The following is a 13,875-nucleotide window of genomic DNA, read 5'->3' on the forward strand; positions in this document are numbered from 1 at the left end:
GTAAGAAAATCCATAATTTATAATAGAGAAGTGATGAAAATTATTAAACAAATTGGATATTAGAAGTCTTTCAAATATCAAATGCCAAGAGAGTGCTTTTCATGGGTAAAAATGACCCACAATTATATTCTTAAGATTTAGATTATTATATTCACAAGTCTCCTATATCAAATTTGGACCAAATGCATACCTGATACCTTCTTCTAATTTTCCACCAATGTTGTATTATAATACTATATTACTAATATTATAATAATGTATTATAATATGTTATACTATCATAATAATATCTATAGTATAATATCATGTGTGTGTGTGTGTGTGTGTGTGTGTGTGTGTGTGTGTGTTAATTTTGAATATCCAATATGTTCAAATATTCAATATCTTCTAGATATCATATATGGTAAGGCCTTTGTGGATAGATGTATTGAACCCCAAGCCAACTAAAAAGGAAAAATAACTTTTGCTATTTTGGAAAAATGACAAATGTGTTTTATTCACACAACCACTTTTTGGCCCTTCTTGATCCTACAGATACTCATATATTGGTTGGATATTTTCATGAGTTAGTGTGTAGATATAGGTAGATTATTGAAGCAAATTTAGGTCATGTAGACCTTACTAAATTCTTATAGAGGATGTCTAACCCAAATGGAAAGAGTTATAAGTTCACATCCTTGGTGAGATCTAGATTGGTATAGACCATGGACTTTAGGGAGAGGGGATGGAAACCATCTCACCTAATTCAATTGGGAAAGTTATTAGCATCCCCACCCATGATTGTATCAAGATTACTATTTTTTTGGGTGAGCAATATTGTATCAACTATAAAGAGCCAATGAATTATATCAATGGTTAGTTGTTGGATAAACCAAGAAATGTACAACACATTAAAAAGATAAGAATAATACACATGAATGTAAGAAACATAATTACCATCTTGAAAAAATATATTTTTGCTTAGTGCCAATAAATGCTAGACATGCATGTTCTTGTTTATTACGATTGTTGTTACAAGGAAAATATATAATGATATGGGAAGATAATAAGTAAAAGGACACACATGGCCAATTACTTACAATCAAGAATGATAAAAAAATCTATGACTTCAAGTTCTTAGTATATATGCTAATCCATGCAAGGAACATTCCTAGGAATAATGAGGAAAGACTCATTGAGTGATTACAAAGTAATCTAGTTTATAATAATTTATCTCAGTTAACTTTGAAAAGGAGCAAGAAACATCATACGTCTACTAATGATGGATTCATGTTTGCAACTATCAGATCCATAGACCCCTAGGGATTTCAAGAAGAGGCTATCCTTGGATGCATTAATAGATATAAAGAGACTCAAGAGTTTTTACATGAAAATTAGAGCCTTCAAAGATATCAAAATAGTGGGGTGCAAATTGTTCTGAATAATATACCAAGAGACCCTTATAACAAATTAATTATACTTGAATTATGCAATTAGGTAGGTGGCATTCATTATTTGATTGCATGTGAGCACAAGTCATGCTTTCAATATCCAATTAGAACATGTGCACATGCATGCTTTGACATGAAGGCTACTAAAAGTATGGAGTTGATCATGATAGAATATTATATCAATTCTTTAAAAATAGAGAGAGGAATTTTTTTATCCCTGTTGATCTAATTTTTTTACAAAGTAATTTTCTTCTAGTCTAGGTAAAAAATCAGAATTGAATCCATTGCTTGCTTGCTAGGGTTTGGTCCTTTGAATTTGCAATTTTAATAACCTTTGAAAAACTTGTTAAACCATAAGTCTTGCATTCTTTTTGAATTTATTCAAGTGCAAAGCTTTTCAAATTTCAAATTTTCTTTGACCCATTTAAATCTTTCTTGCCCCCAAGTTCCTTTTACCCTTTTTGTTTCACATCGTCTGATCTTTATAAGATCTATGACTATCACGTCATCGCTATGTGAAGATGCAAGTGTTTTAATGATAGTGACATAGCGATTTCCATGAAATTTACTGGTGGTGTCATAAAGTGTAGGCTCAACGACTGAGAAATTGTATTGTTTCAAAAACGTTTTAGTCACGTGCTTCATGTTAGAATTGTCAAAACTTAAAAAGGGACCAAATATAATGGAGTGCAAGTGGTGTCATTGGAATCTAGTTTTTCTAATGAGTCGCTATGTCATGATCAAAATTTTTTTTCATCCCATCAGTAATGACATAGCGCCTTAACAAAAAGTATAGGAGATGGTGGCTTTTGAAAAATTCGATGACCATTAAAGTCCCTAGTGATATTATGGACATGTGCTTTTATTATTCTATCAATGGTATTGATTATGGTAATCAGGTTTGAAAAATAGAGATTTTCTCGACACCAAATTTCAATTGTAGTCATGAGATCGCTATATTGCAACTGGAAAAATGATGGATCTTGTCGGTAGCGATATAGCGCCATGCTAGAAAGTGAGAAATTTGGGAGATTATGAAACAAATGGGTGCCAAAATTCTTGTCATTAATTTTGGTCATGTGAATTTATTTCTTTCTTAGAAGCATTGATTGTGGTACTGATGGTAGAAATGGAAATAATTTCTCAACACCAGAATCTTTAAAGCCTTTAAGAGGTCACTATGTCAAGATCGAAAAAAGTTTACATCTTGCTAGTAGCGACATAGCCCCTTGACAAAAAATGAAAATATGACAACAATTCAAAGAGGTGGGTCCTAATGTCTGCTTTATTGAAAATGAACCATGTAATCTCTTGTACATGGTAGCATCCTGCTGGAAACACATATGCACCAAAATTTTTAAGAACGTCGAAGGTCACTATGTCACGACCAAAAAATCTTTGTGCCTTGTCGGTAGTGACATAGCCCCTAGCCTAAAAATGTGCATGTGGTGAGACCCAAATCATGTGGTGTTATAGCTAGGATTTGAATATTAAGTTAAATGCTAGCTTGATAGGACATTCCCACATCAACAGTAACATGGACTCATGCCCCAGTCAGAAGTCAGATGAAGGATTGTGATTGTCGGATCAAAGATCAGATCAACAATCATCACCAATTTGCTATGAGAAGTTGTGCACTATTTACCCAACGTGACATGGCAACTATGGGACCCACCACATTTTATATAACTCTAATGCATTTTCCCTCGCCTTCAAATCAAGCTCAGATCTATGGCTGTCGCTTTGTTGCTATGGAGAGTTGCTCAAGGTTTAAGGATAGCGACATAACAAATAAGGAAAATGGATAGGGGACCCACCACATTTGAATTAAGTACTAAATCAAGTGTCCTCCATTCAATCAGGATGAAATCAATGGTCATTGCTATATCACATAGGCAATATGCTCACTCTTTATGTATAGCAAGATAACGACTAAGTGACGTGTATCCTCAAGGATTAGTGGGTCTAGTTCGAAATGCCAACATTGAAGGAAGAGTACATATGGAGAATTTTCATTGGTTTGAATACCAGCATGTCAAGTGGAAGATGAGTCATCCCCATTTTCACTACTGGATCGTGGGATTTTCTAAGATGAACGATGCAAATTTGAAAAGGGAAGGTAAGACCACTTTGTTTTACTTGCAGTTCAATAATTAGGAATGAAATTTTTGCATGTGAGAAAAAAATAGAGTATATTACAAAAGATTTTTTCATTTACATCTCACACAACCAAGATTTCAAGCTTTCAAAGTGGAAGAAATTAGCGAGAAATTGGTGTTGTCGTTGATTGAAACGTGAAACAATTTCTTTTTGCACTCAAAACATTGTAGAGTTACAGAGAAGAACTAGAAAAAGGTCAAGTAAGTTCCTGTGTTCTATTTTCTCTATAGCATTAGCTTTCTACAAATTGTAGTAAATATGCCTCCAAAGAAGGTGTTCCCTAGGCAGGAGGTTTTGGCTAGGAATATTCATGATGACCTGCTTGAATTGCTCCCTGAATCTACCATTGAAACTGTGCAAGTTAAAAAGTTAACTTCATTAAACCCTAGGCTCAAAATCGTAGATGGGTTATATGATAAGGGGAATTGGGTCTAGGATGCCAAAATTTCTTAAACTGGTCTTTCTTTATTCAAGAAATGATTTTCAGAAAGAAATTTATTTTCCCCACATGCAATATCTGAAACTTTGATTTAGGAAAATTAGTAGTTCCAAGTGTTTTTATGGATTACGACCTCCTGGAAGCTATTGCAAAAGATTATGACCAAGAAATTAGAGTGGTGAGAAGAATTGATGGTGAAATCTTGATCAGAATTAGCCTAGAGGAAATTTGATAGGTATTTGGTTTAGGGCCTTTGATAGAATATCATGTGCCCATTGACCTGAAAGAATTAGAGAAAGAATGTGTGTCAAAGAAGGATGCTATTAGGTAGGATGCACTGAGGGCACATATAGGAAAAATTGGAAATTTTCTAGTAATTACAACATCATCTAAGAAACCCTTCAAAAGGGCGTATTTCAATACTAGGGCTATGGAGGCATACAAGGCTCTATGTAGAGTTTTTGGGGAATATGAAGAGGAGTTTATGCCCATAGGTTTTATGTACATGATCACTCATAATTCCTTTTTTGGTGTGGACATTATTTTTGATTTCGCCCCCTATTTAGCAGAAGAAATTCACAATGGCCTAGTTGGGATTGCAAAGGGAAAGGTGGAGAAATTTTTGGGTCACTATTCCTTGTTAATGCATATCTTTTTGTTCAAAGGAGCAACATATTTTGGTAAAGAAATGAAATTGAATAGAGAACAGGATGGGGAAGCACTACTAGTTTAGTTATGGAGTACAAATATGACTTGGGAAGAAAAAAAGGCTAGTTTTGTCAGGTTTGATAGGTACTTTGCTTCAAAGTTGAGGTGCCTATTATTAAGTGACAATCCTAGAGTACCCAAGGCATTGGCAAGTCTTATCAGGCCCCTAGACAATCCTATTGGTTTAAAAGTTTCACATAATTTAGGAGACATCATCCCATATTTAGTCTCAACTGTCTTTATGATTTATGGTTTCAGAGGTACTCCTCATGTGTTACCTTACGAAGCACATTTAAAGGTAGGAGTCACTGAATTTTTCTGGTAGCTAGGAGGAATAGAGGAAACCTATTTATTGAAAATGCAGAGAGGGTCAATATTCCTTGATTGCACTATAGCCCATCAATTTGTGATCACAAAAGGGGGTTGGCTTTCTCTGCATAAAATATTAGATCAATACAAGATGGTGGTTTCTCATCCCCATTTTGTTGATACTGAGGGATTCTATAACTTGGACTTTAGGCATAGGGTCAAGCTTGGAAAGATTGATAATGAATCATATTTTCCTGAAGATATAATAAGAAATGAGTTCTCCTTGCAAGAATAGGAAATCAAGAAAGAAAAATGGAGAGTATTCTCAAGAGTTTTGGATTTTATTTATTGTTTTGATGAAAACTATAGTCCTTTTGGTAATGCAATCATAGAGCAGATAGAATAAATAAGCTCATAATTACTTTACTTGAAATAATGGAAACTATGAATGAGAAAAATAATTATTTTACTAATTGTTTCTTGATAAGGCCAAGGAGGTAATGAGGAGGCTGGGATTCACTCCCAATCCAAGGGCAGGACAATTGACTATCTAGAAAAGGCCAAGGTACACTATCATTCAAAATAAGAAGACCACTATGGACAAAGGCAAACAAATAATTGGATCCACTATTGCTATCTGGGAAGAGAGACCTAATGAATCATGTCTTATGAGGCAAAGAATAATGAAAGAACAAGGTCCTTGTATTGAGGAATATTTACCTTCACAATCCGCTCTGAGGATTGAAGAGGAATAACTTACTGGAGAGAAAATTGAGCAATTGGGGCAACAAAGAAGAATTTTCATTACCCAAGTAGGAATAGATGAAGGAAACCCCCAGGAGCCTCCTACGCCAAGCTTAGAGTTGACAGTAGCAGATTTTAGAGGAAGGGTATTAGACCCTATGATAGAGAAAGCTAGTCAACAATTTTTGTCAGATGATAGTTTTGGTCAGCCTAGAGCTTTCCACCAGTTTGCATGGAGAACTAACATAATAAAGTTTGAAGAAAGATACAATAAGTTAAGAACAGAGCATCCAGAGTTGGAGGAGGTAGCCTTGTAAAATCAGGTAAAAGAAAAGATGATTCAAGAATTCCAAAGTATAACTCTTGAAGAGGGGAAGAAGATGGTAAAAGCATCAGATATTTTATTGTTTCCTAATTGGGACATAGAAAATGCCCTAATTTTTAATTCTATTTCAAATAAATTGGATTTACAAGACCAAATTATAAAAGAATTCATAGGTATTACTTTTAGTGAGGACCAGGATGCTTTGGTTATATGGTCATTAAGGAAGGGATCAAGGGTTGTTTCATCATAGCTATATGACTCTAGGTTAATGGGAAATATCACTTTAAGAAGAGTAGCAGATACATCCCATGTGTAGGTAGCTCACATGGGTGTTGGAATATCTCAGTTTGTTTTGGCTACTACAGAAAAGGAAGAAAATATAATGTTTGAACTATACACTAAGTATGAGAGAGTTTTGGAGGCCTATAATCAAGAAGTTCAAAAAAGAATCGAACTTGAAAATAAGGCGCCCTCCAGTGGAACCTTTTAAATCCACTCCTCTCATAGAGATTCTAGATACCCCACAAAGGCCATAATATTGCACAGGTAAAGACTTTGAAGAAGAAAAGAGCAAACTATGGGCACTACATGTAGAGCTGAATGTACAATATGAAGATAAACTAAGAAAGGCTCTCACGTATTTGGTAGATAAAATTGAATGGCCATTCTTTTATGATCAAATAGGAAAAGTAATAAGCATATGGGAAGAGATGAAAGCCCCTGAAGAGACATTGAAGCCCATTGTCAAAGAGAAGAAAATAAATTACTTTTTTATGTTACTTTGTTAGAAGGTCTACCCATGACCATATTGAAAAAACATTTGATGTTGCTAATGATCTGTCAGATTTTGATGATAGAAGAAGTGAATTATAGTTGAAGGTTGTTTCTTATCTAAGCAAGTATAAGAGTGAGAAATTTGATTTATTCCCTCGTGCTTTAGATAGAAAGAATAAATTAAAGAATAAAGATGACTGGACTAAGGAATTGGATGACTTATTCTGTTTAAGAACGAATAAGGTCATCAATGAGAAATGGCATGCTTGGTGGGCCACCACGATAGAGGAATTAGTGAAGGTCCAATTATTCTTTGATTCTTTAAAACAAGACTTTGTTAGTATTGATAAGGAAGCTGAGTAGATGCTTAGAAAGAAACATAACTTTCTAAGGAGATTTGTTACAAATTTTGCTAAGATTGGTAGACCTATTTCAAAAATGCTTTAAAAAGGGGCTACTATCAGCTGGAATTGTGAACCTTCATAAGAATTTTAGGACATTAAAAATGCTATAAAAAATGCTCTAGTCCTTAGGATTCCAGATTACACAAAACCAATGCACCTATCCTCTTTTGCATATTTCCATACTATAGTTGCAATCTTGTTGCAAAAGAATGAGGAAGGATATGAACAACCAATTGCATTCTTCAGCAAATCATTACAACCTGCTAAACTAAAATATGAGATAAATGAGAAGCAATAATATGCTTTGGTAGAGGCTGTTAAGGCTTTTAGTTGTTATTTGGTAGGTGCCATTATTATTGCTTTTGTACCAAGTGTAACTATAAAGGACATTTTTTCTCAACAAGAAGTATCAGGTAGAAGATGCAGGTGGATTAATAAGATCCAAGAATTTAATATTGAAATACAAATAACAAAACTGGTAAGAGGTCAAGGATTGGCTAAGCTTATGGCTCAGTCTAATTTATATGCTAATTAGATAAATATATTGTTAGATGACTTAAGATCTAATTTATCTGATATGGATCACTGTGAATGGTATACTAATGTTATTCATTATTTACAACACATGGAAGCCTCTTCCATTTGACTGAAAATGAGAAGAGGAGTACTAAGTTACAAGCCATTAGGTACATAATTGTTAGAAACAATTTATGGTGGAGAAATTTTGAGGGAGTGTTACTAAAATGTGTTGATCAAGAAAAGGAAAAAGATGTCTTGAATGAAATGCATGCTGGAGTTTGTGGAGGACATTATATGGCCAAGACCACTGCACACAAGGGGATGTGAGTTGGATTCTAGGGGCCATCCCTTTTTAAGGATGCTTAGATCATGGTTAGGAAATGTGATGCTTGTCAAAGGTTTATAGGAAAATTGAAATTCTTAGGTAATACTTCATTAAAGTCAGTTGGGGTTCAAGCACCATTTCAGCAATGGGGTATGGATTTCACAGGTGAGATCTCTCCTAAATCTAGCACTGGCTATTCCTGGATTTTAGTTGCTACTAATTACTTCACAAAATGGGTAGGGGAAATTCCAACAAGAAATGCAACTAGTAAGGTTATAAATAATTTTCTTCTCAACAACATCATTTCAAGATTTGGTTGCCCACAAAAAATTGTGAGAGATAATGCAATGTGTTTCAGATCTGATGAGTTTATAAAATTTTGTGATAAATATGGGATTACAAGATCAACATCTTCTTCTTATCATCCACAAGGAAATGGACAAGCTAAATCCACAAATAAAAGCTTCTTAAAAGTCATTAAGAGTACCTTGGATGATAACAAGAAGGCATGGGATTCCAAGTTGCAGTTAGCAATATAGGCTGATAGGGTGACTGTGAAGAAATCCATTGGTGTAGCACCTTTTGATATTATGTATAGAATCTAGGCAAGGATGCCTTAGAATAACTTGGCAGGACTTTACAATTACATCCAATTGTATGATGAAGATATTATAGACAACTTGCAAGAAAGGTTGGATGAACTTCTAGGACTAGTAAAAACTAGGAGAGAAGCATCAATCAGAAATCGGAAGTTGCAACTACAAGTCAAAGCACTTTATGATAAAAGGATAGTAATCAAAAAATTTGAAGATGGAGATTTAGTGCTCATGTGGAATGATAGGATTGAGGATAGAGGAAAGCATGGTAGGTTTGATCCTATATGGTTAGGTCCCTATCTGATTGAAAATACATGGGGAGAAGACTTTTATATTCTCAAGGATTTGTCAGATAACATTCTTGAATCGCCAGTTCATGGACAATTCTTGAAGAGGTATTTTTCCTTAAAAATTTACTTGTTTCTTCCATGAATAGTAGTTTAGGGTTTTTTATGTACTTTTGTAAATCCTCTGGTCTTTGTGGAGTTTCCTGTACATAGTCTTTTCCTTGTTGTTGTTGCTCTCTCAGTTTTGTCAGGTTCTAAGGAAAGTCAGGTTTGTGGTCTGCTTTACCATAGATTCTAGATTCTTGCATAAACTCAGTTAGTCTATCACCCCAAGATAGACCCACTATTGTTTTGATTTTTTTACATAGTAATTTTCTTCTAGTCTAGGTAAAATAACATAATTCAACCCATTGCTTGCTTGCTAGGGTTTGGTCCTTTGGCTTTGCAATTTTAATAACCTTTGGAAAACTTGTCAAACCGTAAGTCTTGCATTCTTTTTAAATTTATTCAGACATGAAGCTTTTCAAATTTTGAATATTCCTTGACCTTTTTAAATCTTTTGTGCCTCCAACTTCCTTTTACCCTTTTTGTCTCACATTGTTTGATCTTTATAGGATCTACGGCTATTGCGTCATCACTATGTGAAGATGCAAGTGTTTTAATGATAGCAACATAGAAACTATCATAAAATTGACTGGTGGTGTCATAAAGTGGAGGCTTGACACCAAAGAAACTATATTGTTTCAAAAAGGTTTCAATCTTATGCTTCATGTCAAAATTGTTAGAACTAGAAAAGAGACCAAATGTAATGGAGTGCAAGTGGTATCATCAGAATCCAATTTTTCCAATGAGTCCCTATGTCGTGATCAAAATTTTTTTTCATCCCATCGGTAATGATATAGCACCTTAACAAAAAGTATAGGAGATGGTGGCTTTTGAAAAATTTGGTGACCATGAAAGTCCCAAGTGATATTATGGATGTGGGCTTTTATTATTCTGTTAGTGGTATTGATTATGGTAGATAGGTTTGAAAAATAGAGATTTTCCTAACACCAAATTTCAATTGTATACATGAATTCACTATGTCATGACTGAAAAAATAATGGATCTTGCCGGTAGCAACACAGCACCTTGCCAAAAAGTGAGAAAGTCGAGAGATTATGAAATGGACGGGCACCAAAATTCCTATCATTAATTTTGGTCATCTGACTTTATTTCTTTATCAGAAGCATTGATTGTGGTAATGAAGGCAGAAATGGAAACAATTTCTTGGCATCAAAATCTTTAAAGCCTTTAAGAGAACACTATGTCATGATAAAAAAAAGCTTACATCTTGCCAGTAGCAACATAACACCTTGATGAAAAAAAGAAATATGAAAACAATTCCAAGAGGTGGGTCCCAATGTCTGCTTCATCAGAAATGAGCCACGTAATCTCCTAGAGATGGTGGCATCTTGGTGGAAACATGTATGTACCAAATTTTTTAAGAATGCCAGAGGTCGTTATGTCACAAACAAAAAATCTTGGCACCTTGCTGGTAGCGACATAGCGCCTAGCCTAAAAGTGTGCATGTGGTGGGACCCAAATTACATGGTGTTACAGCTAGGATTCAAACATTAAGTTACATGCTAGCTTGATAGGACGTTCCCACATCAACAATGACATGGACCCATGCCCTAGTCAAAAGTCAGATGAAGGATTGTGATCGTTGGATCAAAGATCAAATCAATGATCATCACCAAGTTGCTATGAGAAGTTGTGCACTATTTACCCAATGTGACATGGCGAGTATGTAACCCACCACATTTTATATAAATCTAATGCATTTTTCCTTGCCTTCAGATCAAGCTTAGATCTATGGCTGTCGCTTTGTCACTATGGAGAGTTGCTCAAGGTTTAAGAATAGTGACATAGAGAATAAGGCAAATGGATAGGGGACCCACCACATTTATATTAGGTACTACATCAAGTGTCCTCTATTTGATCAAGATGAAATCAATGGTCATCACTATTATCACATAGGCAATATGCTCACTCTTTATCTATAGCAAGATAGCGACTAAGCGACACGTGTCCTCAAGGATTAGTGGGTCTAGTTGGAAATGCCAACATTGAAGGAAGAGTACATATGGATAATTTTCATTGGTTTGACTACCAGCATGTCAAGTGGAAGATGAGTCATCCTTGTTTTCACTCCTAGATCGTAGGATTTTCTAAGATCAACGGTGCAAATTTGAAAAGGGAAGGTAACGCCACCCTGTTTCACTTATAGTTCATTAATGAGGAATGAAAGCTTCACGTGTGAGAAAAAAATAGAGTATATTGCAGAAGATTTTGTCATTTCCATCTCATGCAAACAAGATTTCAAGCTTTCAAAGTGGAAGAAATTAGTGAGAAATTGGTGCTATGGTTGATTGAAACATGAAACAATTTCTTTTTGCACTCAAAACATTGCAGAGTTACAGAGAAGAACTAACAAAAAGGTCAAGTAAGTTCCCATGTTCTATTTTCTCTGTAGCATTTTAGTTTTCTACAAATTGTAGTAAATATGCCTCCAAAGAAGGTGTTCTCTAGGAAAGAGGATTATTTGGCTAGGAATATTCATGATGACCTACTTGAATTGCTCCCTGAATCTACCACTAAAATTGTGCAAGTTAAAAAGTTAACTTTGTTAAACCCTAGGCTCAAAATCACTGATGGATAATATGATAAGGGGAATTGGGTTCGGGATGCCAAAACCTCTCAAGTTGGTCTTTCTTTATTCAAGAAATGTTTTTCAGAAATAAATTTATTTGCCCAACATGCCAATATCTGGAACTTTGATTTAGGAAAATTAGTAGTTCCAAGTGTTTTTATGGATTATGACCTCCTAGAAGCTATTACAAAAATTTATGACCAAGCAATTAGAGTGGTGAGAAGAATTGATGGTGAACTCCTAATCATAATTTTCCCAGAGGAAATTCAATAGGTATTTGGTTTAGGGCCTCTAATAGACTATCATGTGCCCATTGACTTGAAAGAATTAGAGAAAGAATGTGTGTCAAATAAGGATGCAATTAGGCAGGGTGCACTGAGGGCACATATAGGCAAAATTGGAAATTTTCTAGCACTTAAAACATCCTCTAGGGAACCCTTCAAAAGGGCGTATTTCAATACCAAGGTTGTGGAGGCATACATGACTCTATATAGAGTTTTTGGGGACGATAAAGGGAAGGTTTTGTGTACATGATCACTCAAATTTCCTATTTTGGTGCGGACATTATTTTTGATTTTACCTCCTATTTAGCAGAAGAAATTCACAATGGCCTAGTTGGGATTGCAAAGAGCAAGGTGGAGAATTTTTTTGGTCACTATTCCTTGTTAATGCATACATTTTTGTTCAAAGGAGCAACATATTTTGGCAAAGAAATGAAATTAAACAAAGAACAATATGAGGAAGCATTGCCAGTCCAATAATGGAGTGCAGATATGACCTGGGAAGTAGAAAAGGCTAGTTTTGTTGGGTTTGATAGGTACTTTGCTTCAAGGTAGAGGTGCCTATTATTAAGTGACAATCCTAGAGTACCCAAGGCATTGGAAAGTCTTATCAAGCCCCTGGACAATCCTATTGGTTTGAAAGTTTGACATAATTGGGGAGACATCATCCCATATTTAGTCTCAACTATCTTTAGGATTTATGGTTTCAGAGGTACTCCTCATGTGTTACCTTACCAAGTCCCTTTAAAGGTAGGAGTCGTTGAATTTTTGTGGCAGCTAGGAGGATTAGAGGAAACCTATTTGTTGAAAAGGCAGAGAGGGTCAATATTCCCCACTTGCACTATAGCCCATCAATTTGTGATCACAAAAGGGGGTTGGCTTTCTCTGCATAAAATATTAGATTAGTACAAGATGGCTATTTCTCATCCTCATTTTTGTGATACTGAGGGATTCTATAACTTGGCCTTTAGGCACAGGGTTAAGTTTGGCAAGATTGATCATGAATCATATTTTCATGAAGATATAATAAGAAATGAGTTCTCCTAGCAAGAACGAGAAACCAAGAAAGAAAAATGGAGAGTATTCTCAAGAGTTTTGGATTTTATTCATTGGTTTGATGAAAACTATAGTCCTTTGGGTAATGCCATCATAGAGGTAGATGAGAAAAAAAAATGGAAACTATAAATGAGATTTTTTTTAAAAAATTAATTCTTTTCTAGATAAGGCCAAGGAGGTAATGAGGAGGCTAGGATTCACTCCCAATCTAGGGGTAGGACAATTGAATAGAAAAGGCTAGGGTACACTATCATTCAAAATAAGAAGACCACTATGGACAGAGGCAAACAAATAATTGCATCCACTAGTGCTGTCTATGAAGAGAGACCTAATGAACCCTGTCCTAAGAGGTAAAGAATAATGAAAGAACAAGGTCCTTGTATTGAGGAATATTCACCTTCGCAATCTCCTCTAAGTATTGAAGAGGAACAACTTATTGGAGAGAAAATTGAACAATTGGGGTCACAAGGAGGAATTTTGTCATTACCCAAGAAAAAATAGATGAAGGAAACCTCCAAGAATCTCCTATGCCAAGCTTAGAGTTGATAGTAGCAAATTTTAAAGGAAGGGAATTAGACCCTATGATAGAGCAAGCTAGTCAAAAAAATTTATCTGATGATAGTTTTGTTCAGTCCAGAGCTTTCCTCCAGTTTGCATAGAGAACTAACATAAGAGAGTTCAAAGAAAGATGAAATAAATTAAGAATAGAGCATCTAGAGCTAGAGGAGGCAGCCTTGAAAAATTAGGTAAAAGAAAAGATGATGTAGGAATTCCAAAGTATAACTCCTAAAGAGGGGAGGCAGATGGTAAAAGCACCAAATAT

Source organism: Cupressus sempervirens, chromosome 5 (genome assembly GCF_028749045.1).
Source record: "Cupressus sempervirens isolate cs-2001-9-10 chromosome 5, ASM2874904v1, whole genome shotgun sequence".
Lineage (NCBI taxonomy): Eukaryota > Viridiplantae > Streptophyta > Pinopsida > Cupressales > Cupressaceae > Cupressus > Cupressus sempervirens.